The sequence below is a fragment of the Manis javanica genome, chromosome 10, assembly GCF_040802235.1.
Source record: "Manis javanica isolate MJ-LG chromosome 10, MJ_LKY, whole genome shotgun sequence".
Classification (NCBI taxonomy): domain Eukaryota; kingdom Metazoa; phylum Chordata; class Mammalia; order Pholidota; family Manidae; genus Manis; species Manis javanica.
The window spans coordinates 36,666,123-36,687,679 of record NC_133165.1 but is presented as its reverse complement, the minus strand read 5'-3'; the positions used below and the strand labels follow the sequence as shown (position 1 = coordinate 36,687,679).

General features: G+C 41.9%; 1 non-coding gene across 1 annotated transcript; it reads right to left on the bottom strand.

Moving 5' to 3' along the window:
• Positions 1-13,917: 13,917 nt before the first annotated feature.
• LOC140844124 (U6 spliceosomal RNA) lies at positions 13,918-14,020 on the bottom strand. Its single transcript, XR_012122376.1, has one exon. It is a non-coding gene; the product is annotated as a U6 spliceosomal RNA (small nuclear RNA).
• Between the last annotated feature and the right edge of the window lie 7,537 nt (positions 14,021-21,557).

Genomic DNA, 21,557 nt, shown 5'->3' with positions numbered 1-21,557 from the left:
TGTCCTCCAGATATGTATAAGGACTAGCATTTATTGAACATTCCTTCGATGTTGTATGCTATGCTCAACACTTAACAGATTTATCTCACTGCATGCTGACAACAATCCCCTGTGGTAGGTGCTTATAACATCACCATATGCTAAAAAGGCTCAGAGAGGTTAAGTTACTTAGCCAAGGATGCACAGATGGCAAAATCCACATTCTAATCTTAAATCAGACTACATTCAAGCCTGAATTCTTAACCTCTGCTGGCTATTTGTTCCAGGCAGATAAGATAAGTGAGCTGAATACAAGGTACACTCAGGTAAATTGCATGAGGTAGTACAGTAAGTTTGGCGATTGAAGCAGGTAATTTTTTGTGGAGGGTGCATTTGCAATGAGTATTAAAGGTGGGATGGAATTTTCTTAAATAATATGAATATGGTTTTAAAAGGGTAGGAGACTCTCTTAGCATTCTGACCAAAGACCAGGGTTACTCTAAAGGCATTCTTCCAGGAAAAAAAAGTCAAGCCTATATAGGCATACACCCATCCTTTAAAAATGTATACAAATGAGATCATACTAAGCATATTTCTTATATGTCCTTAAAATGGATATTTATATCCTTCTATTTTTTCATTGCAATATTGCTTGGCATATTTTTATGCGTATATTTTAAAAAAATTACTAGCAGCCAAATGATCACATAAAGGGATCTGTGCACCTAAACTTTTGATACACCTTGCCAATTTGCCCTCCAAAAAGATTTCACTAAGGTACCTATGTGGTACAAAAATGACTGTTTCCTCCACAACTGCCCAATTCCAGTGGAATGTAGCATCTTTTAGCAAATCTGATGCACATATTAATTATGAACAAAGTTGGCCATCTTTTCATGTTTTATTAACCGTTTATATTCATGTTTCTGCAAACAGTATTTATGTTTGCATTTTCACAATTAGATCCTTTGCTTTTTTCCTTATTCTTTTGTTCTCTTGTCTCTATAAATCAAATATGCCTTTTGTTAGGTGTGTGACATATATTTTCCAGGTTTGTTTTTGGACTGAATTTTTTTGTGTGTCGTTATAGTGAAGTTTATTTTTTCATACGGTCCAATTCACTCATTTTTTTCTTTATGTCTCCGGTGTTATAAATCAGTGTTGAGAAAAGCCTCTCCCAGCGCCAAGATGCAAAGATCTAGATGCATAGATACACTGATATAGATAAAAATATGTAAGTATACACACACACACACATATTTCTCCCCACAGCAAGATTTCTCTATTGCTATCTCATCTCCCTGGGCTGCTTGCTGGAGGGTTTTCCGTTTCACGGTCCCCTTGGAGCGCTGCCTCCCGGTCCCAACCGCAGGCCAGGTAGCCGCAGGGTCATCCTCCCAGGGCTGGGCTGGGAGTTTCTCCTGCCGCGCCGCCGCCAGGGCTTTCCAAGCGGGGCGGAAATCCTCCGCGGCGCCTGGGGCCCTGTCCTTCCCGTGGGCTCCCACAACAGGCTCATCGGCTTCCTCCGGGGCTGGCCAGGGGTGTTGGGTTTGGGCGTCCCTGGAAGTCCCAGAAGTACGTGGCTGAAGGAGGTTTTGTCAGGTGCTTAGGTCCTGGGTGAGGAGTGGGAGAAAGACCGGGCGATACCCCTGCATCCCACTGCAGTTTCTGGGTTGCTGCCAGCCAGCGGGGAAATCCCTATTTAGGGGATTTCCATTTCCCTACAGTTTGCAGACAGAACCTAAACAGCTCAAAATAAGAGCCTTTTTTGGTCTGTCTGACACCTGAGTTTGTCATAAACTGAATAGGTTTCTGGTTTCTGGTTCAGTATGCCTGAGCTTGTTTAGCATGAGTTAGCTTCCCAATCCTCGTCCCAGTCCTCATCCCAGTCCTGTTCAGCTAAATAGTGAAAAGGTATTATCAATCTAAATAGTGAAAAAAGTTTCCTTTTAACATGCTCTGTCATTCTTTCTAACCAGTAAAAGAGAACGTCTCAGTCTGGTCTGCATTTAGTTTTTGTTCTATTGTACTAAAAAATACATAAAACTTACCATTTTAACTTTAACATTTTTCAGTGTACAATTTAGTGGTATGAAGTATATTCACGATGTTAATGTAACGCTCTCCACTATTGCCAGAATTCTGTCATCACCCAAACAAAAACTATCCATTAAGCAATAACTCCCCATTTTCTTCTCCCCACAACTCCTGGTAACCTCTGTTCAACTTTCTGTCTCTATGAATTTGTTTATTCTGGATACCCATTAAAATGGAATCATATATTTGTCCTTTTGAGACTGGCCAATTATGTTTAGCATGTTTTCAATATTTCATGTTGTCTCATGTATCAGAAGTTCATTATTTTTTATGGCTGAATAATGTTCATATATATATATATATATATATATATATATATGTATGTATATAGTTTATCCCTTTATCTGTTGAGTCATTTCCACCTTTTGGTTATTGTGAAGAATGCTGCTATGAACATTTGTGTACAGGTGTCTGTCTGAGTTTCTATTTTCATTTCTTTTGGATATATACCTACAAGTGGAATTGTTGAGTTATATGATAATTCTGTTTAACTTTTGGAGGAATTACCAAACTCTTTTCCAAGTGTCTGTATGATTTTACATTCCCACCACCAGTGCTGGAGTGTCCTCGTTTCTCCACATTTTCACTAACACTTGCTATTTTGCATTCTGTTATTGTGTGTGTGTGTGTTTAATAATAGCCATCTCCTGGGTGTGAACTGGTATCGTGGGGTAGTTTTGATTTGCATTTCCCTAATGCATAAGTAAGTTGTACATCTTTTCATGTGCTTATTGACCCTTTGTGTATCTTTGGAGAAAACTAATCCTTGGTCCATAATTTAATTAGATTGTTTGTCTTTTTGTCCTTGACTTGTAGTAGTTCTTTATATATTCTAGATATTAATCTCTTACCAGGTACATGATTTGCAAATATTTTCTCCCATTCTGTGCATTATCTTTTTATTCTCTTTTTTGATAGTGAAATGATATGTACTTTGATGCACAAAATTTTGATTTTGATGAAGTCTCATTTACCTATATTTTTCTTTATTTGCCACTACTTTTGGTACCATATTTAAGAAACCATTGCCAAATCCCTGGTCATCAAGATGGTCCTCTATGTTTTCTCCAAGAGTTGTATAGTTTTTAGCTCTTAAATTTGGCCCAATCCATCTTGAGTTCATTTTTGTATATAGTACAAAGTAAGGGTCTAATTTCATTCTCATGCATGTGGATACCCAGTGTCCCAGCACCATTTCTTGAAAAACTGTCCTTTCCCCATTTATGCACTCAGTGCCCTTTTCAAACACCAACAGACCATATAAGGGCTTATTTCTGGGCTTTCTATTCTGTTTCCTTGGTTTATATGTCTTTCCTTTTGCCAGTACCACACCATTTTGATTACTGTAGCTTTATAGTAAGTTTTGAAACTGGGAAGAGTGCATTCTCCAAATTTGTTCTTCCTTTTCAAGATTTTTTGCCTATTTGGGATCCCTTGATATTCCATATGAATTTTAGAATGGATTTTTCTATTTCTGGCAAATAATACCATTGGGATTTTAAGAGGGATTGTACTGAATCTGTAGTCACTATGTATTAAAACTCCTGGAGGGGTAGAGATTAAGCTTCTTCCCCCCTCATCTCTGTCCCTTTTCCTACAACCATCAAGATGCTTTGCATATAGTAGTAGGAGTTTTTCCCTTTGAGTAGTATTGTCATCTTAACAGTATTAATTTTTCCAATCCATGATCGTGAGATATCCTTCCTTATTTAGGTCTTCTTCAATTTCTTGCAGCAGTGTGTTGAAGTTTTCAGTGTACAAAACTTTTGTCTCCTTGGTTAAATTTATTCCTAAGTATTTTCTCCTTTTTCATTCTATTAATGGATTAAATTGTTTTCTTAATTTTCTTTTCAAGTTGTTTGTTGTTTAGTGTAGAAAAATATAACTGATTTATAAGTGTTGATTTTATATCCTGAAACTTTGCTGAATTCATTTATTAGCTCTCTCGGTGTATTTGCGGATTTCTTAGGGCTTTTTACATATAGTGTCGTGTCATCTGTGACAGAGATAATTTTTTTCTTCCTGTTCAATTTTAGTGACTTTCATTTCTTTTTCTTGCTTCATTACTCAGTTAGAGCTTCTAGTTCTATGTGGAAAAGAAGTGGTGAAGTGGGCATCCTTGGTTTTTTCCCAGTCTTAGGAGAAAAGCTTCCAATTTTTCAACATTGAATATAAAATTTGCTGTGGATTTTTCATGTACGAACTTTAACATGCTGAGCAAGTTTCCTTTGAGGCCTAGTTTATTGAGTGTTTTTATCATTACAGGGTGTTGGATTTTGTCAAATTCTTTTTCGCTTATTAATCGAGATGCTCATGTAGTTTTTTTCCCTCTTTCTATTAATGCAGTATATTACATTGATTGATTTTTGTATGTTGAACCACCCTTGTATTCCAGGGATAAATCCCACTTGGTCATAGTGTATATTCCTTTTAATATGTTGCTGAATTCCATTTACTAATATTTTGTTTAGGATTTTTGCATTTATGTTCATAAGGTATATTGGCCTGTAGTTTTCTTTTCCTGTAGTATCTTTAGCTTTCATATCAGGGTAATGCTGGTGTCATAGAATGAGTTAAGAGGTGTTCTCTTTAATATTTTGGAAAAGTTTGAGAAATATTGCTATTAACTCTTCTTTAAATGTTTATTAGAATTCACCAGTGAAGCCATCTGATACTAGGATTTTTCTTTGTTAGGAGATTTTTAAAAATTTCAAATCCACTTATATTTGTTATTGGTCTGTGAAGGGCCCCCACCTGTAAGATGGCAAACCTCCTGCTTCTCTTCCGGGTCTTCAGTTCCCGCCGGCGCCACCCGAGACCCAATCACCTCTCACCCCCCCACCCAATCCTGGCACCTGGCCAATAGCCACCAGTCCCATTGAAGTGACACCTCAATCAGCTTATGTCCCTCCCTATATAACCTAGTACTTTTCCTCAATAAAGTGGAACTCTCTGGTGAATTGCTGCTGTGTGTCGCTCCTTCCTTTCATTTTGGCACCGAAACCCAGGAGACGGGACACCCCAACTGGGCCCCGTCTTCCCCCCGACACCAGCGGGAGCTTGCCCTCGTCCTCTTTTTCCGGCACTGGCTCATCACACTCACCACTCCTCTTTGGCCTTTGGGTAAGTTTTCCCCCGGAGTGGGCCACTTTTCCCCGAGCTATCGCAGTGCCATTGATGGTGATCGTCCGGCAAGGCCCTGATGCTCGGGGACGAGGAGGGAACTCTACCCGCCTCAGGCCTTCATGGCTGCGGCGGACCCTCAGGCCCTTCCCCAACAGCCATAAACGAGGTGACTCCTTTGCGGATGAGAACGCTCCCTTTTTCCCCCCTCCTCCTTCCATTCCTTCTGCCGAAAATTCCTAGTACTAGGTTCCTCGTGACTCCGGCACTCTGCCTTCTTAGAGAAGTCTGGGTGACAACCCACACTTCCTAAGAAATTCCAACTCGTATATGAGTTTCCGCAGACCACCAAGGATCATCGGGGACGCCCTTTGTCTCCTTGCGGTCTGCTTCCAGTCTGAGGATCTCCGTTCGTCTTCCCCTGTTTGTCTCCTCTGTCCTTTAGACATGGGAGCCTCCTCATCCCTCCCTGAAAGTTCACCTCTTGAATGCCTGCTCAAGTATCTAGCCACCCTCTCCCTGACGCCTGATATAAAACCAAAACTTCTCCGTAAATACTGCTCCCAAGATTGGCCGACATACCCCCTAGACAATCACAACCAATGGCCCGCAAGGGGAACTCTTGATCCTAACATCACTCGCGATCTTTTTAACTACTACCAGTGCCTGAGAAAATGGAAGGAGATTCCCTATATCAAGGCTTTTCACCTCCTAGCCCAAAATCCTGGCCTCTGCACCACCTGTTCCCTGCTCCAAGTTCTCCTAGCCTGCAGGCCACCTCCCTCCCCTCCACACACTCCCAGTCCCTCTTCGATTACCTTTGACCCGGCCGACGAACCTCCGCCATACAGACTTCCTCCTTCAGCCCCTCCCCCTCCTACAACCCCTCCGCCCTCTTCCCCTGTCACCACCACCTCCACCTCCTCCCCCACAGAGGCCCCCCGCCCACTCCCTTCCCCTTCTTCTCCTACAACAGCCCTTCCCCCTTTCCTCTCCCACCATCTCCTCCCCTATCTCACCTCCTCCGCCTTTGCCCCCATCACCTGCCCCTCCCCCGCTGATTGAGCCTGAGCCTTACAGCTCCCCTTTAACTAGGTCCTGGGGGCCTCCTCCGTCGTTGCCCTCATCACCTGTTTCTCCCCAACAGACTGAGCCAGAACCCTTCAGTCCCCCTCAGACTCAATCCCGGGGGCCTCCCCAAATTATTGCCCCCCTCCGAGAGGTGGCGGGACCCGAAAGCATCATGTGAGTTCACATACCTTTCTCCTTAGGGGATTTAGCCCAACTTGAAAAATGCCTTGGTTCCTTTTCCACTGATCCCACGACATATATCAGGGAGTTTCAATGGACCCTCCAGTCTTACAGCCTCACACATCATGACATTTTCATGCTCCTAGCCAATACCCTCCTTCCTGAAGAGTGTAGACGAGTTAGGGACTTCACCCAAACACACACTACCAAAACCCACAGGACTGACCCCACCTATCCCAATGGCTCCACTGATGTCACTGAACAAGACCCGCACTAGGATTATAACACCGCTGTAGGTCTCCGCTGTCGGGATATTTTCGCCTCCTGCTTAACAGCAGGTCTGAAAAAAACAGCTCGTAAAATAGTCAATTTTCAAAAGCTCCAGGACATAATTCAAAAAAAGGAAGAAACTCCCTCCAAATTCCTAGATAGACTCACCCAAGCCCTATTACAGCATACCAGCCTAGACCCAGAAACGCTGGACGGAAGACATGTCCTTATGACATACTTCCTGGCTCAAAGCTACCCCGACATTAAAGCTAAACTCAAAAAGTTAGATCAGGGCCCCGCTACCCCACAGACTGAGAGCCTAACAGTGGCCTTTAAAGTCTTCCATAACCACAAGGAGGAGAAAGAATGCCATAAACAAAAGGCTGATCAGGCCAACTTTCAGATGTTGGCCCAGCTGATGAAACCACAACCTGGGCACCCCTCCACAAACAAGCCCCCCCCAGGAGCTTGTTTCAAGTGCAGAAAGGAAGGACATTGGTCAAGGGCGTGCCCCTTCCCCAGACCTCCTACCACCCCATGCCCCAGATGCCACAAAAAGGGCCACTAGGGGTCTGATTGCCCAACCACCCGAAGGGGAGACTGGACGAACAACCCCCATCTTAAGCCCACCGTAGTGGAACTGGCAGAGGAGGATTGACGGGGCCCGGGGTTTTCTCGCCCGACCATTTCCATCACCAAACAGGAGCCCAGGGTTACTTTAACAGTAGATGGTTGCCCCATCTCCTTCCTCCTAGATACAGAAGCCACTTTCTCGGTCTTGCGAGAATACCGGGGTCCTACCATGCCAGCCATTACTCCTATAGTCGGGGTAGGAGGAAAACAGATCTTCCCATTGAAAACCCTTCCCCTCTTATGCACAATCCAGGACAATCCCATACCTTTTTCCCACTCCTTCCTGGTTATGCCCCAGTGTCCCATCCCTTTACTAGGACATCTATATATGTTTCCATAACTATATCCACTCCCACAGCCCCCAGTGCCCCCTTTCTGATGGCCCTCATAGCCGATGACCCCACTCTATCCGATGAAAGCTCCAGTTTTGCCCTCATACACCCTGTAGATCCCAAGGTCTGGGACATTACAAGTCCCTCCATGTCTCTATGTCCTCCTGCCTCTATTAAATTACGGGACCAATACCCCCTAACCACTTCAGCCCTCATAGGCCTCCAACCCATCATTCAGGACCTTTAAACAAAAATTACCTCAGACCCACTCATTCTCCGTTTAATACCCCCATATTAGCTGTTAAAAAAACCAACGGATCTTTCTGCCTAGTCCAAAATCTCCGCCTCATTAACATGGCCATCGTCCCTATCCATCCCTTAGTTCCAAATCCACGGATCCCTGCCTTGGCCTCCCACTTCTCAGTCCTAGATCTCAAGGATGCATTTTTTTCTATCCCTCTGGACCCCTCCTCCCAAGATTTTTTCGCCTTCACCTGGAAGGACCCATACACAAGACATTCTGAACAACTCACTTGTACAGTTTTGCCACAAGGTTTCCAAGATAGTCCCCATATTTTTGGACAGGTCCTAGCTCAGGACCTCAAACAGTTTCATCATGATCACTCCGACTCCACCTTATTACAATACGTGGACGATCTTCTACTCTGCAGTCCCTCATGGGAATAGTCTCAACTTGACACTGCCTCCCTACTTAACCTTCTAGCTTCCAGAGGTTACCGGATATCCCCCGTCAAAGCTCAAATCTCTTCCCCTTCTGTCACTTACCTTGGATTCCTTCTATCTCAACAAAGAAAGTCCATTACCTTGGACAGAAAACGACTCCTCTCTGACCTGCCCGTTCCCAAAACCAAGACAGAAATCCTTTCCTTTCTAGGCCTGGCTGGGTATTTTAGAGCGTGGATCCCTAACTTCTCCCTGTTGGCAAGACCCCTATATGACCTCAGCAAGGGCCCCCCTGAAGAACCATTATCATCCTCACCCCGACACTCCTTCATTAAGCTCCGTCAAGCCCTTGTAGAAGCCCCAGCTCTCCATCTTCCTGATTTGTCGAAGCCCTTCTCATTATACATTCATGAGAGGTCCAGTCAAGCTCTAAGAGTCCTAGGCCAATATTATGGCCCATCCTTTGCCCCAGTAGCTTATCTTTCCAAGCAATTAGACCCCACAGTTTGGGGATGGGCCCCCTGCCTACGGGCATTAGCCACTGGGCAGCTCTTGCAGAAGGAAGCTCATAAACTGACATTTGGGGTGCCCCTTACCATTCTGTCCCCACATCACCTAAAAGACCTCTTAACCTACAAAAGTTTACAGACTCTCCCTCCTTCCAGACTCCTGACCTTACTGTCCTCTTTCCTCCAAAATCCAGACATTTCTTTCCTCCCCTGCCCGCCCCTGAATCCGGCCACTCTTCTTCCTCTGCCCTACTCTCCTCATACTCCCTCGCATGATTGCCTAGAAGCCCTTCACAACTTCCTTCCGTGCCACTCCACGATCTCCGAAGGAGCCCTCTCACACTCCAACCTCATCTGGTTTACTGATGGGTCCTCCTTTAAACATGAGGGCACCCACTACACAGGATACGCAGTAGTCTCCCTCAAAGACGTCATCAAAGCACAAGCCCTACCCCCTGGTACAACCAATCAACAGGCCGAACTCATTGCGGCCACCAGAGCTTGCACTCTGGCCCAGGACACGTCTCTCACATTGTACACTGACTCCAAATACGTATTCCACATTCTCTTGTCCCATGCGGCAGTATGGAAAGAACGAGGCCTCCTCACCACAAAAGGAAATTCCATCACTAATTCAGCCTTAATTACGAAACTTATAGAGGCTTCACAACTCCCACACCGACTGGGCATAGTCCACTGCAAATCACATCAGAAAGATGACTCCCCCATTACAAGGGGTAACAACAAAGCTGACAGAGTAGCCCAGTCGGTTGCCCTATCAGAAGACGCACCAGACAACGATCCGTCTGCCCTTGCAGTTTTAGCCTTATCACAAGACACCCTCTGTTCCCAGGACAAAGAGTCCCTCTTCCGCTTCTTACACGATCTGTTCCATCCTAGCCCCCAATCCTTGATCCATTTTTTATAATCCTTTTTTTCTCTCTCTCCTGAAGACAAAACCCTACTTAACCAAATCACCCGCAGGTGCACCATCTGCCAACGCACTAACCCTAATACCCCCCTCAAAGCCTGACCCTTCCTGGCTCATCAAGCAAGGGGTAATGTCCCCACTGCAGATTGGCAAATAGGGTTCACTAACATGCCCCCCGTATGGCGTACCAGATACCTACTCGTGTTAGTAGATACATTTTCAGGATGGGTCGAAGCTTTCCCCACCACTAACAAACGAGCGTCTGCAGTTGCCTCTATCCTCCTCACCCAGATCTTTCCTAGGTTCGGGATGCCCACTTCCCTCCAATCAGATAACAGCCCTGAGTTCACTGCCCAAATCATTCAGTACCACTCCAAGTCGCTTTCACTCCCCTGGCATCTACACTGTCCTTATTGACCACAGGCTTCGGGAAAAGTAGAAAGAGCCAATAGGACTCTAAAAGACATCCTGACCAAACTATCTCTGGAATTACACCTTGACTGGGTTTGCTTACTTCCCTTAGCTCTACTCCACATTCAGGCCCTCCCAAAAAAACCTTCCTTCTTGTCACCCTTTGAGATCATGTACGGCCACCCAATTTTACCCCCGGAGCTCCCTCCCCACAAAGGACCAATTCCTCCCAACATGGCCCTTCCGCTACTCTTTCTCCTCCACACCGAATTATGGAAATATCAGGATTGGCTCCTCCCGGATCCATCCGCTTCCCAAAACCCTCCTGCCTTACGACCTGGTCAACTAGTGTTTTATAAGCCTCCAGAAAATAAGCCCCCTCTCACCCCAAAATGGGAAGGTCCACACCCAGTCATTCTCTGCACCCCCTCGGCCACTAAGTTCTCACTGCCTGACAACTCTGTCACCCCTTGGATTCATATCTCCAGGTTGAAACCAAACACCCAGGACCCACCTCCTCTGGACACCCAAGACCCAACCCAGAGTCCTTCGGATATAGCCCAAGACGCTGTCTACTCTTCCACGCTCCATCCCTCTGATCCTTTGAAACTCCGCATCTCCCGTTCACCCCCTTTGCCATCCATACCCGAATCATGACCTTTTCTTCCTTTACTGCTCTCTCGCTCTCGTTCCTCATTTCTATCATCTTCCCCATCACCTCAGTCTCCTTTGTTTGGTGATTCAAGGTCAGACAGACTTACACACAGCATCAAACAAAAACCACTGCCCTCATTACCACATCAGACTGCCCTCTAAAAGGCTGCTCCGAGCCTTTGTACCTTCACTTTCCTCCCTCCACCGAAGTGTTCACTAGCAGCTACCCTTATTCTCCCTACCTCTGCTTCCTCTATGACCAAAAACAAGCCTCATGCAGGCAGTGGCCAGACACCTATGGGGGATGTCCCTACTGGTCTTGCGCCATTCACTACATGGGTGACTCTTGATACCCACAGTATTACTCCTCCAACTGTTTCATAAAATATCCCAACAGCTCATTCTCCTTATCAATCCCTGATCCCTGGGACCCTCGATGGGCCGCTGGAGTCACAGCCTCAGTTTACTATGGGGGGTCCTTGACCCCCCATGATACCCTTCATATCTCTTGAGAGTATGTTCTTTCTCATTCCCAGATCTCTCAAGTTGCATCAGATATCAGACATTCCAAAAAAGTCATTATTCAAACATTTGACGGCACCTCTTCATCTTCCTATCCCCGCCCCTCTTCTAATTTCTCCTACTCTTGGTTACAGCTCATTCAAGACACCAACATTTTTCTCAGCCACACCCTCAACACCGCCAATTATTTCTTGTGCGCATCACTACAGCGCCCACTGCTGACCGCCGTGCCCCTTAATATTTCCAACTACTCCTTCCATGCAGAAGGACAACCCCTCCGCCCCCTGGCAGACATACCCCTATGGGAACCAGAATACGCAGATAATCTCACCATCCACCACTGTGTAGGCCCAACTCCACCCCCCTCCAGCGCACTTCACTGCCTCTCTATCTACACCCCCACCTCCGACTCTAAAACTTTTACACAACCAGGACACTTCTTTTGGTGTAATGGCAGTCTTTTCAACTCACTGCCTCCCAACTCCAATACACCGTGCATTCTCATCACCCTAATCCCACAATTTACACTTTACCATGGCAGAATTTCTTGAGCTCCAACCTCCCTTGCCCTCATGCACAAAAAGGGCTGCTTTCCTTCCCATCATGGTCAGTAGCTCTTTGACCACCTCAGCCATTGGGGCAGGGTTTTTGGGAGAAGCCTTGGGTCACTCTCTATGGGCAATTAAAGATCTCAACGCCAAACTTGAGGGAGCCCTGACATCCACTGCCGATTCCCTGGCCTCTCTCCAAAGACAGGTCACTTCGCTAGCTAAGGTCACCCTTCAAAACCGGTGGGCCTTAGATCTGCTTACAGCCGAGAAGGGCGGCACCTGCGTCTTCCTCCGGGAAGAGTGCTGCTATTACATCAATGAATCCAGCATTGTAGAAACTGACATCACCAAACTCACTGACCTTGCCTCCAGCCTCCACTCTGCTTCCAATTCCAACCCATTCTTTTCAATACTAACAAACCCCCTTCCTTACCTGGCTCTGGTCCATTGCAGGCCCCATAATAATCATTCTTCTCGCCTGTCTCTTCTTACCCTGTATAATAAAGTTCATCAAATCCCAAGTCGGAAAAATCTCTAATCAAACTTTCAACCAGTTTTTATTCAGGAACTACCAGCTTTTAGCTACAGAAGATCCCTCACCCTCACGTGACCTCCTCACCACACGCTGAGATGGACCCCTCTCCCCGCTGAAAATTGTTCCTGGAAACAATGGCTGCAGACGCCTGGCTCCTGACACCCATATCCTCTTGGCACCATTGGAATCAACAGGTCCTCCACCTATGGTTACAGGGAACCTTCATTAATTTCCAATCTGAAGAAGTCCACATCTACTCGTCCTTACTGCAGGGAGTCCTATCAACCCTTTCCTCCCAATCCTCAAGCCCTCACTCCCTTCTCCGCCCCCGTTCAGCAGGAAGCAGAGAGAAAGCAACATCCACAACCCCATAGAGGAGAAAGGGGGGAATGAAGGGCCCCCCACCCGTAAGATGGCGAACCTCCTGCTTCTCTTCTGGGTCTTCAGTTCCCGCCGGCGCCACCCGAGGCCCAATCACCTGTCGCGCCCCCCCCATCTTGGCACCTGGCCAATAGCCACCAGTCCCGTTGAAGTGACACCTCAATCAGCTTATGTCCCTCCCTATATAACCTAGTACTTTTCCCCAATAAAGTGGAACTCTCCGGTGAATTGCTGCTGTGTGTCGCTCCTTCCTTTCAGTCTGTTTGAATTTTATTTTTCTTTTTGACTCAATTTCGGGAGTTTGTGTGTTTTTATAAACTTTTCTGTTTCATCTAGGTTATACAATCTTTTGGTATACAATTGTTCACAGTATTCTCTATTTTTCTGTAGGGTTGGTAGCAATGTCTCTACTCTCATCTCTGATTTTACTGATTTGAGCCCTTTCTTTTTTCTTAGTCAGTCTAGTTAAAGATTTGTCTATCTTGTCAAACTTTTCAAAGAACTGTCTGTTAGTTCTTTAATTTTCTCTACTGTTTTTCATTTCTCTGTTTATCTCTATTCTTTGGTATTTGCTTCCTTCTGCCAGCTTTGGGTTTAGTTTGCTCTTTTACTAGTTCCTTAAAATTTACACTGAGGTAAGAGATTTTTCTTCTTTTTTAATATAGACATTTACAACTAAGAATTTTCTTCTTAGCACTGCTTTTACTATATTCTGTAGGTTTTATTATGTTTTGTTTTGTTTTCATCCATCTCAGGTATTTTCAAATTTCCCTTATGATTTCTTCTTTGACCCACTGACTGTTTAAGAACATGTTTGGTATCCACATATTTGTGGATTTTCCAATTTTCTTTCTGTAATTTCTAGTTTCATTCCATTGTGATCAGTAAAGATACTTTTTGTATGCTTTCAGTGTTTTAATATTTATGAAGACTGGTCTGTGTTCACTTGAGAAGAACCTGTTGTCTGCTGTTATTGGGTAAGATGTTCTGTTTATGTCTATTAGGTCTAATTGGTTTATAATGTCCCAGTCCTCTATTTCTTTCTTTCTTCTTTTTTAATATGGAATGCTTCATTAATTTGTACGTCATCCTTGTGCAGGGAAGATGTTAATCTTCTGTTTTAGTATATGTATTGCCAAAGTGAGCATGAAGTCCTCTATTTCTTTATTGATTTTCTGTCCAGTTGTTTTATTCATTCTTGAAATTGAGATATTGAAATCTCCAACTATTACTGTAGAACAGTGTGTTTCTCCCTTCAATTCTGTCAATTTTTGCTTCATATATTTTGGGACTCTGTTGTTAGGTGTGTGTATGTTTACAATTGTTATGTGTTCTTGATGGATTAAGCTTTTGTCAACATATAATATCCTTTTTGTCTTATAACCTTTTTTTGGCTAAAAGTCTGTTTTGTCTAACAATGAAATAGCCACCCCAGCTTTCTTTCAATTACTATTTGCATGGCATATCTTCTTCAGTCCTTTTACTTTCAACCTCTTTATGTCTTTGTCTCTAAAGTAAGTCTCTTGTAAACAACATATAGATGGGATGGCTTGTGGGTTGTTTTTTTAAATCCATTTGCCAGTTTCTGCCTTTTAATTGTCAAATTTATCCATTGTCATTTTAAGTATTTACTGGTAAGGATTACTTCTACCATTTATCTGTTTTCTGTATGTCTTCTATGCTTTTTGTTCAATACATCCATTACTGCTCTTTTTGTGTTTCATTGAATTTTGTAGTATATCATTTTGATTTCCTACTTTTCTACATTTTTGTAGTTATTTTCTCTGTGGTTACCTTGGGGATCATAGTTCACTTCTTAAGTTTATAACAACCTAGTTTAAACAACACCAACTCATCTAAAATAGTATAAAAACTGCTTGTATACTTCTCTGTTCCTTCCCTTTTTATTGTTATTGTCACAGATTATATCTTAATACATTTTGTGCCTATTAACATAGATTTATAGTTATCATTTCATGCATTTTCCTTTTAAATAATATAGGAAAAAAGAAGAGTTACACTCAAGAGTACCATGTAACCGGCTTTTATATTTGTCCAAGTAGCACCTTTCACAGTGTTTATTCTTTTCATTTCAGCCTGAAGGACTCTCTTTAGCATTTCTTATAGGGCAGATCTACTAGTAATCTGCCTCAGCTCCTGTTTATATGGAAATGTCTCATTTCTCTATTATTTTTGAAGGATAGGTTTAATGATTATAGAATTCTTGGTTGATAGGATTTTTTCCTTTGAAGCCTTTAGATACCATTGCCTTCTGGCCACTTTTGTTCTGATAACTATCAGCCATTAATCTTATTGAGGAGCCTTTATACATGATGAATTGCTTTTCTCTTGCTTCTTTCAAGATTCCCTCTTTATCTTTGGGTTTTACAGTTTCATTATAATTTGTCTTGGTATATATCTCTTGAGTTTTTTCCTGCTTGGAGTTCATTGAGCTTCATGAATGTGTATATTTGCATCTGTCATCAGATAAGGGAAGTTTTTAGCCATTATTTCTTCTAATATTTTTTCTGTCAGTTTCATTTCTCCCTCTAGAATTTCTATAATGTGCTTGTTGTTACTCTCGATCATGCCCCACTAGTCCCTCAGGCTTTGCTAATTTTTTTCATTCCATTTTCTTCTCAGACTGGACTGTTTCAGTTGCCTTATCTTCAAATTTGCCAGTCATTCCTTCCTTCTAGAGTTTTTTTTTGATATCATTAATGTACAATTACTTAAACAACATTGTGGTTACTAGACTTCCCCATTAGCAAGTCCCCCCACATACCCCATTTCAGTCACTGTCCCTTCCTTCTAGAATTTACTGTTAAACTCTTCTAGTGAATTTTTCACTTCATTATTGTATTTTTCCATTCCAGTTTTTCTCATTGGTTCCTTTTTATAAATTCTATCTCTTTACTGATGTTCTCATTTTGTTCATACATTGTTTTCCTCATTTCTTTTAGTTCTTTGTTCATGGTTTCCTTTAGCTCATTGTGCTTATTTAAAATAGTTGATTTGATATCTTTGACTAGAGACTCTATTGTCTTAGCTTCCTTAGGGATGATTTTTGTCAAATTCTTTTTTTCCTATGAATGGGCCATACTTGCCTATGTCTTTGCATGCTTTGTACATTTCTGTTGAGAAGTGGACATTCTTAGTATTATAATGCATTAGCTGTAGAAAATCAGATTCTCTCACTCCTCTGAGACTGCTGATTTTGCTTATTAAGAGCTGGAACTGTCCACTTGTGTCTTTTCCAAGTGGTTTTCATAAGGTGTGTATTCCTCATCACATGAAATCACTGACATTTCTATTTTATTACCTCTTCCAGCCAGTAAACTGGAAATATTACCTCCCCAACCCCCAAAAAGAAAAAAGTTCTGTTCCCTTAAATCTTCCAATAGATACTACCAGGGAAGCTGCCATAGACCATGTGGAGAAAAACCAAAGCAGGTGTCTGCAGTAGTCCCTCAGGGAACCACCAGACCAACTAAAATGCACAACCTCAAATTTTGAAGGACAGGATCCCCACTGCCCACCCTGCACCGATCCATCCCGTCTAGGAACATAGATTGCTATCCTCACAGCTAAGGAATGGGCAACAGTAGCTGGCCTGTGCATACCAGCTATGAAAATCAGCAACCACTCCCTCATCAAGCACTCTCCGGATTGTTATAAGTGTTTATCATTCTTTCTAGCTCAAAGTTTGCTTCAGTGGAGGAGGAACTAATCCCCAGGGCTCCCCACTCCACCACTTTGTGTGACACTGGAATTGATTTTCTTTTTGGTCATAGGAATTTATGTTTTCCCCAATTTCATTGAGATATAACTGACACATAATATTGTATAAATTTAATGTGTACCACATGGTTTGATACATGTATTATAAAATGATTACCACAATAAGTTTGTGAACACATCCATCATCTCACATAGTTATCTTTTGTGTGTCTGTGTTGTGAGAATAGAATGAATTTCTAAAAATAAACTTAAATATACCCATTTTAAGAATACAGTTCTTTGAATTTTGACAAACATACAATGACCATTGTGATCAAAGTAAGGCCATTTTTAGCACCCCAGAAAGGTCACTTGTGCTCCTTCCCATCAATCCTCACCCCTTACTCCCAGCCCTAGACAACCATGGGTCCTTGCTATCACCATTGACTAAATTTGTCACTCCTGATATTTCATTTAAATGGAGTCATATGATACATAGTCTTCTGTATCTGCTTTCACTCACCACAGTGTTTTTGAGATTCATTTACATTATTGTCTCTAATAGTAGGGGTTTTTTTTCCGAGTAGCATTTTATTGTATGGGTAGAGATGTCACAATTTGCTTATCCCCTCATTTGTTGATGAACATTTGAGTTGTTTCCAGTTTGGGAATATAAAGCTGCTATGAATATTTTTGTATGTATATTTTTATTTTCTTGGGTAAATACCTAGAAGTGGAATTGCTAGGTCTTATGGTAATTTTATAAGAAACTAACAAATTGTTTTCCAGAGTGGGTGCACCATTTTACATTCCACCTGTCCCCACGGAATTACCTTGATACTTTCGTCAAAAATCAATTGTTCATATACATGTGGTGTATCTCTGGACTCTCTGTTCTATTCCAGTGATCTCTATGTCTATACTGATTTTTTTCCATATAAGGCAGTTAGATCATTTCCTCATTAAATATATAAATGTACTTAAATTTTAAGAAGGTAAGTCTATATATAAATGCATACATAAATTTATAAGTATTACAAGTCATAATATTTGTAATACATTATATTCTAAATGTTTATGGTTTATATACATAATCATATGTGATATTTATATATAAATATGGGTAATTAGTCCCAAGATATTATAAAATTATAAAGATTGAACACAAATACATGAAAAGTTTTAGGGTAAAAGCATGCCTTTAATAGCAGGAGTTGATTCTCAAGGTATCTTCCTATGCTGGCCTGTCTTGGTGGTCATTTGGCCTTTCTCAGGTAGTACCCTGCTTCATTGCTTCATTGCACACTCTCTTTAAGCTTTTGCAAAGTCCAAATGACACTTGCTTCAAGAAATTTTCTGTAGCTGGGACAAATCTATGAATGAGTAAATTTAGCTTAGCATTATTCATAATAGCAGAAAAGTAAACACAATCTAAGTGCCCAACAATAGGACAATAGATAAAATAATGCAGTGCATCTATGTTATGAGATAAAATCAATAATTAAAAAAAAATCAGGATTCTGAAACAATGACATGGGAAATGCTCATCCCATATCTTGGGCAACTAAAAGCAGGCTACCATATGTGTCACTTTTATTAAGATGGACACATAAAAAATAAGATTGGAAGAAATATACCAAAATGTGAGGAGGTATTACAATTGAGTGTTTTTAAATAGTCTTTCATGTATTTGAATCTTCTAATTCTTCTATGATGAAAGTATTTTATTTTGTGATTGGAAAAAATGGTAAAGGCTTTGGTGAGCTCTTCATTGAGATGTGATTTCTCCCTTCCATGTTGGTTGATATCTTTTTATAAATATGTTAGGATAATTGTCACATTCTAGCTTGTATTATAAATATCTGTATAGCTCTCTTATCTTATTTATTTGATTCTAAGTTCTTGAGAACAGAGATCTCACATCATTCATTTTTTGATCCCTAGTCCTGGAACAGGGCAAGTGCCTGACACATGACAGATGCCTGACAAAGTAAATATGAGTCAGCTAGTTGTTGCCAGTCAGAAATATGGTCTTTTGTCCCCATATTTCTGGTTAAGAGAAGCCAGAAATTTGGATTTTGGTAGAACTCTCCTGATTTTTAATTCATGTAACTATTTGAGTTCAAAGTGAGCTAAATAATAAAATAAATACGAGAGGAAGGAGTTAAATGAGAAACGCTAGTATTGGAATAGAAGTAGTTCTGCAGCTTGTAGAATTGGCTGGTTTGGATTCTCAGGAATCTGAAAACTACTCTGGGCTTTGTCACCAAAGTGGCATGTTTGTGTGTGTTCACCTGGTCACGTTTAATACCTAAACACTGTTTACTAAACACACCAAGAAATCAGAAGATGCTAACCCCATTTCATTGATCAGAAATGAAATATGGGGAAAATTTTGTTTTCCTTTATTATGTAGTGGTTCATTTTTAAAAGATGCTTGTTGATGAAAAAAAAAATAGGAACAAAGTAAACAATCATACTGGCCAACATCCTAAGAAATCAGTCAAAACAGATACAGTTCATCTCATCGATTGCCTTGGAAGGACAACAGGTCCAAACTGCTGACTAACTTAAATGAAACCATTCAATAAAGTAGAGTTAAACACCAAAGACAAATGTTATCTTATTTGCACTACACTGGTTAACAGAAGCTAAAAGGCGAATGGATCAAAGTCCTTTATTTTATCCAGAAAAGACACCCACATTTGGTTTCAGCACATTTACATTTTTATTGATGTATGCCATGCATACGGACGAGAGCACGAAAGTTTATAAGCTTTCACAGTGAGCCCATCTGTGTGATCAGGACTCAGACACAGAACACTGAGGCCTCACGGGACCTGCAGGGGTCACTGCCCCACCCCCATGATAGCCACTGCCCTGGCTTGCTTTACCACAGACCTATTGCTACTCTTCGTAAAAAATTACTTAATTCTTATTAAACTATTATTGATATACAATACTTTATTGGTTTTGGGTGTACAGCACAGTGATTTGACAATAATATATGTTATGAATGCTCACCACAATGTACCATCTGTCACCATACACGGTTAGTACAATATTATTGACTATTCCCCTTCCTGGATTTTCCATCCTTGTGACTTACTTATGTTATAATTGGAAGTTTGTAGCTGTTTATCCCCTTAGCCTATTTTTGGCACCACCTGTTTGTTCTCCCAGGGTGCCTCCTTTTGGACCTTATGTAAATGGAATCATAAAGTGTATGTACTCTTTCATATCCTTTTTCCTCACTCAATATTATGATTATGAAATTCATCCATATTGTTGTAAGTAGCAATCATTTGGTTTCATAATATTTTGAAATTTTCTTATAAAAACAAAAAGTAAAATATAGGTATTAATTTCTAAATTGCATTGTTCTGGGTGGTACCGTGAAGTAAATATACAGCACGATTTGATCTCTTCTACCAATCAATTGGGAAGGAGGAGAAAATGAGTGACACCCAGCTGCAGATAAAAGGTTATACTTTGTTTTCAAGTGAAGTGAAGTGATCGCTGAGCTATTTCCTGACATATTGCAGACAGACATCGGAAATGAAAGACTTTAAAAAAATCTGACTACATAAATTCACTCTCAAAATCAAGCTTCAGAAAACAAAATGGACAAGACTTACTCACAACAAATACCTGAACATCTACTGTATCCTAGCACTGTTCAGGGCACCAGCAGTGCCATTAAGTGTATGAACTAACAGGGGAAACTTTTATTGGGCTTCTCACAGGTATGATAGCCAAATACTCCAAGCTCAAATTCTAGCCAAAAATGCAAGCCTGCCGGCATAAACCTAGTTAATAAATTAACCTAAGTTTATACAAAACAGAGTGGTGACTATAAGCCCACCAAAGGACTATGAATCTATCGGTCAAACTAATTCCTTAGACCCATAGCTGGCAGCCTTTGCGATGGGGTGTGCTAGGCTCCATGGGTCAAGTCCTTCTGGGATAGGGGAGGGGAGGGGGGAGCACCTGCCTGGCATACTGGGGCACAGTGGTGCAGACAGCAAAAGAGGAAGAAAGCAGCGTGCACTCATTCGTCCTTTCACTCATCGTTCCTTCCAGTGTGTATTTCCCACGATTTGTGAGATTTTCTCCTTTATGGGCTCCCTGAAGGCAGGGACTGAGCTTCATTCATTGTCCTTCCCTTTGAGCCTAAGAAAGTGCCTAGTGCACAGTAGGCATTTGGTGTTTGTTGACTGACTGAGTAAAGGTAAAGAGCACAGGCTTTGAAGTCTTATACTTAACTCTGCCACCTCCTGCCTTTGAGATCTTCAGCATCGTTGCCTAAACTAAATGAGCCACATTTTCCTCATCTGCAAGTTGGGAGAATAACATCTATTTCTTAGGAGGCTGTGAGAAGTTCTTCAGCAAATTTTTTTTAGATTTAACATGTTGCCCAGTAGGCATTCAGCAAGGAATGCATCACTGCTATGTTTTAGAGAATGTGTGAGGTGCTTTGGGCAATAGAGAGAAATATGGTACTGTCCTTGACCTCTAGGAGTTCACAGACTGTGGGAGGACAGATCAATAAACAGATTAGACTACAGTTGGACTAGTGCTACCAGAGGATGTGGGGAAGGGACCCTAGAGTCAGGCTTTCAAGGATGCACAGAGCTTTCCTAGGAAAATGGTGGAGTATTAGGGCAAAGAGAAGACCATGTCAAAGCCTTGGAAGTGCCAAAGTGCACAGTGCACAGAGGGAATGGCAGATCATTTGTGCTGACTGGGGCTCAGGGCCAGGTGCAGACCAGGCTTCAGAGAGAGTGAAGCCGGATCACAATGGGCCTTCTGTGCCGCCTAAGTAGTTTGTGCTGGACATGTTGGTCAGGATGCCTGTCATTCCAGTTTCCATTTCCAGGCAAAATTGTGCCACCCACTCAGGGAAGCTAGACTAAGCTGCTTTAAAACAAAACAAAACCTTTATGCAACTATTTTATTTACACAGAATAAAAC